A 5647-nucleotide genomic window follows, 5' to 3' on the forward strand; every position below is an offset into this window, starting at 1 on the left:
AGGGGCTGGAGAGATGGCCCAGTGGTTAAGCATTGTCTGCTCTTCCAAAGGACCTCGATTTGATACACATACCTACATTGCAGCCTCACAACTATATAACTCCAGCTCCAACACCTTCATAGTAATTTACATAAAATAAAATTAAATAAATTTTCAAAAAGAACATTGCTAAATTGACTTATAACCTGGTCTCACAGTTACAAGCGTATTCATTTACCTGTGTAACTAATGGTGACGTAGGCAAAATGCAAGTTTGTCCGATTAGAGTGCACAGAGAAAGCCTTATCTTTGGCTAGATGATTGCTGTGCTTCCTGAGACTCTAGCACAGTTGAGACGGTGTGTTGGCTGCCGAGCTGGAAGAAAATTAATTATAACTGAGTTTCTCAGCTTCTGGGGACTCTATGGCCTTAGTAAAGGGGAAAAGTGCTGTCTGGATAGACTGCCAAGATGAAACGGAGAGGGTTTAAACTTGTCTGTTCCGCAGATGCTCATCTCTCTGCCTTATTAATACTGGAGCTGAACAAGAATGCTGCCTGTGAATGCTAGCCTATATGTAAGACCTCCAGTCTCTACTGATTGCTTGGTTACACCATTGCAGTTGTGCTGCACTATAAGACAAAAACCTATGGTAGCTTCCACACCCTGCTCTTCAAAGTGTGGAGACTTGGTTCAGCTTTGCCATTTGAGATTGAAAGAGATTTGATGGTGGAGGCCATCTCTTTGTCTGTTTAACCTACTTCTGGGGGCTTAGTTTGCAGATTGGGGTCTTGAGGTATTGGAATACAAGTCTAATGTCTACACTTAATTCTTGATCCCTCCCACAAACAGGAGGCATCTTAACGTTGCTCAACCATGTTTATAGCAGCTTTATTTCTAATAGCCAGAACCTGGAAACAACCCAGATGTCCATCAATGGAGGAATGGGTACAGAAATTGTGGTATTTTTACACAATGGAATACTAATCAGCAATCAAAAAGGAGGAAATCATGAAATTTGCAGGCAAATGGTGGGATCTAGAAAAGATCATCCTGAGTGAAATATCCCAGAAGGAGAAAGACAAACACAGTATATACTCACTTATATAGACCTATAAGATATGATAAACATAATGAAATCTATACACCTAAAAAAGATAATCAAGAAAGCAGACATGGGGTAAGATTATCAATCCTTGTTTTGAAAGACAGATGGGATGCGCATTGAACATATGACAGGAGTCTACTGAGCGCATTTGAAAGACTCTAACTAGCATTGTTTTCAAAGCAAAGACTCATGACCAAACCTTTGGCAGAGTACAGGGAATCATAAGAAAGAAGGGGAGTTAGTCTGATGAGGAAAGGATAGGAGCTCCACAAGGACCAAATATATCTGGGAACAGGGTCTTTTCTGAGACTGACATGCAACCAAGGACCATGTATGAATATAACCTAGAACCTCTGCTCAGATGTAGCCTGTGGTAGCTCAGTAACCAATTGGTTTCCCATAGTGAGGGGAACAAGGACTATTTCTAACAGGAACTCAATGACTGGCTCTTTGGCCTCCCCACCCCCCAAGGGAGGAGCAGTTCTGTTAGGCCACAGAGGAGAGCTTTGCAGCCAGTCCTGAAGATACCTGATAAAACAGGATCAGATGAATGGGGAGGAGGTCCCCCCTATCAGTGGACTTGGCAAGGGGTACGGTGGAGATGAGGGAGGGAGGGACTGGGAGGGAATGAGGGATCGGGACACGGGTGGGATACAGAGTTAATAAAATGTAACTGATAAAAAAAAAAAAAGAACTAAAAGAGAGTATCCCAGGCCACTCTCCCCTTCTTTCTTCTTCACACTATCTTTTTGTTTTTTTATATTTAAAACAAGCCTATTGTCACTTACGAGACTTTCACAGTTCTGCTGCTAATAGTTTCATATGTGATAATTTGGTTCAGCAATAACTATAGAAAAAGATCTCCAGAAGATCCTATGCAGCCATCACATTGCTCCAGTCTCCGGAAGAGTCTTAAGCCATACGTTTCTAAAGCTCCTTTAGGATGATATATTATTAACTCAAGTAAATATATGAATAAGTATATAAGGAAAAAAAGCACCTGAGTAATGACAGTGGTCATCGTTTACAGCTGGAAGATACTATGCAGGTTATATTCACTTTCAGAATTTGATCCTGCATCTTTTAACTTTTCCTTCAGTTTTTTTTTTTTTTCCTAATTCTTGGTGGCTTTAAATTCAAAATAAGGACAACCTTTAGGGAAAAAATATTCAGCATCATTTTCTTTTCTTTCTTTTTTCTTTCTTTTTTCAATTTGTCCAGATATTTAACATCTCCACTTTTTTTTTTTGCAAATTGAAAAATTAAGATTACATCAGTTAATTCAAAAAATCAAACAAACAAAAACAAATTTCCTAAATCAATCCATAATATTGTATTAGAATCCATAATCTTGCTTAGAATTTTAGAATCTGGGTGGGAAATGTTTTCTCCTGTGATATGTATTTCACACATGCAGGAGAACCTCAGGTCCCACACCATCCCCTTGGAGGATAAGTAGACAACCCTTCTGCTGCAAGCAACATCTGGAAATCATTGCAAGGCTGTTATTAGTTAATCATTTGAAGATCGCTGGTAGGAAAAAGAGAGAACACTTTTTACTACCAAGCTAAGCATACTGTCCAAACCTATGGGAACAACGAATAAAATCCCTAATAATGAGAAACAGGTCATTGTATTACTGAAAGGTTTTGTAATTTAATTGAACATACTTATAAATTAGGAAGCAGCTTCTCTCTACACTTGGCTTTTTGTCTCAATAAAACATAAATACTAGTAAATAGAAGTACTTGAAACATACATATTTGTTTTTAAGTTGCTTGGTGCTCAACGTTGTTGTGCTGGTTTTAAGGTAAATTCAGATAGAAAAGCAAAAATAAGAAATTCAGTTGATATTGATAAGCATAAAAAAATTAACTTGATCATTTTAACTCTGAGTTTCATAGAGTGAGTGAATGTGTCTCTCCCCATTGCATTTTTACTGTGTATTGATTTAATCCATGTTTCCACCTAATGAGACACAGTGTGATTGCTGAGGCTTTCTGGGTTTACCAGTGACTCATAAATCAAAACCATCAATCTTTGATAATGTGTGCTTTCATTTTTTTTAACACTGACTGTTTTATTAAACTTTAAAACTTACTAGAAGAGTTGAAGCTTCACAATCTATGTAGGCCAAAGCAAAATGACAACCAGAAACATATTATGACTTTCTGTTCCACAAATATGAGTATGTGTGTCCTGTAGCTGGGGGGTTTCTAGGATCATTAGAATCTATTCTTCATAAGCTCTAAGAGGTACAAGTTAATAAATACAAGTTAATTTCCACTTATCAGTCGGAAATTACCTCCCTTAACAAAATTTAAAATAAAACTTTTGATATAACTGCCTGTTTTTTTAAAACAATGATGCCAATGACATATATTTTGACATTGTAAACATTTTTTTTAATTTAGACATAAGCATAAAAATGGAAAGCTACAGATTTTTCCATCTCTGAAATATGACAGCATAATAGCTTATATCTGGAAAACCCCTTTTTTTTTTTTTTTGCAAACTAAACATGCTGATAGATAATTCTAATATGCCATAACTCAGACAATGACTAGAAAAATGGCAAATGAAGAAAGTTTGAAAATCAGCCAAATACTCATTACACTAAATGATCAGGAGTATACTGTTTAACATAATGATCATTCTCATAATTGTCAGATATTATTTAGGCTGCAAATAATTGTATAAAAGCTACTTCTAACTAGTGTGCCTATTTAATGGGGCTACAAGCACAGTTACTGAGCAGTTTGATGAGAGTGATTGCTTGGGAAGTAAGTGTTGAACGATGGTTTAGAAAGGTAGCCAGCAGGAAGATAGGGATTTCATTACATCATGTCTAGAAACAGGCTGGGTAAAATGTATTGCACAAGCAGGAATATGAACATGTATGTGAGTGCACTCTTTTCAGGGAAAGTCTTTTTTCTCTTTCATCTTCACCAAAATGAAATGTTTCTTGTCACATTCAGTTAACAGGCTTTTGTTTAGTTATGTTCAGGCCTGTTTGGTTGGTTTTGTGCTCTTTTTGTTTTGTTGGCTCCATCAACTGACTTTGACCTAAGTTGCTCTGTTCTAACATCATTGGGATAAGTGAGCCACGTTTAGAACATCCTGGTTTGCACTCTCTTTAGCCCTGCTGAGTGCAGTGCCTTATAGACATTGCAGTGTCATTTTATTAAACAAGCTGTTCCTTCTGTCTCTGCAAATATTATACAAAGAAAAATTAAAACTGACTTTGCCAATGTGTGACTTCATCACCTAATTCAAACGTCATGACACTCCCAGAGGCAAAGCCACTGTATTATTTGGTGATTCTTCTGGAAACCTATGATATATTTACAATGGTGTTTGCTGCTTCTGTATCTCCAGTATCTCATCAGATTTTCTGTTTTATATTCCTAACATGCTCTAGATTTCACCATGTTGGTTTGTAATTGGTTTCACCTGTACTTGAACCTCAAATATTTTTTCATTGTTCATGTTCTTTTCGCTTCCAGATCTTTTTTATTTTATTTTATCAACTTGAAATAAATAAATTGAACCACTTTCCACCCAGTTGCTCAAGAAGTAAAGTGTTCTTATTATTTCTTCCTGGCCATCTCCTTCTGTTTACTTTCAGCTTTGTAATGAATTTCACCTACATTTTAGAAATATATTAATAAAATACATCTTTTCTTTTCTATTCCCATTCCCTGTCATTTAACAAAGTACAGAAACAAATACAAATATTTATCCTTAGTGATGGTTTCTCTTTCTACATTGTAGTCAGTGCACTTTTGGAATACATATTTGATCTTTAGCCTTTGGAAAATATTATTTATTCATTTTTCTTCCTAAAGAACAAATTATAGAGTTGTTCATAGATTAAATACTTATGAAAGTTTCCAACTTGTATTTAAGAATATAAATATGTAACTTTTTAAAGTTTCTGAAACTTTTTTTCACTATGACTAAAATCACGTTCTGTCATAATTAATAGACTAAATGTAATTGTCATGTAAAAACTTTTCCTCAAGGGGATAATTTCAAATAGTTTATAGACTTCTGTGAAAGTTGCAAACTTTGGAGAACTGGAAGGGGTAAATATGTATAAATGTAAGGACAGATGTGAAACTAGTCTACTTTTAAAAAGAAAATTAATAGGCACGCAAAGACATTCTGTTTTTCTCTAAAGAACTAATATTTGTTTCAACATTTACACAATATGTATTTATTTGAACCCAGCTTAATTGAATATAAGTACATTGAATAATTTATCAAGCCACAGGAACCTTGTCTTTGGAGAGATCATCTCCAGCTGAGATCAGTGAGCATTTCACTGAAAATGCAATATCTGAGTTCATCTTTAGAATATGTCAGTTAGATGAATAGGTTTAGGAGAAAGGCATTTTGTATTTTTAAGAAAGTGGAAACAGGCCAATACCATTTTCTGAAACAGAGAAAGAAAGTGGTAGCAGTAAGTAAGTGAGAAGTTAAGAAATATCAAAGACACCTGTAAACTAAACACTTAGGAGGCTGAGAGAAGACTGCTACCAGAACAAGACTATCTTATG

This window comes from Psammomys obesus, unplaced genomic scaffold (genome assembly GCF_907164565.1).
Source record: "Psammomys obesus unplaced genomic scaffold, mPsaObe1.curated_primary_1811, whole genome shotgun sequence".
NCBI classification, from domain to species: Eukaryota; Metazoa; Chordata; class Mammalia; order Rodentia; family Muridae; genus Psammomys; species Psammomys obesus.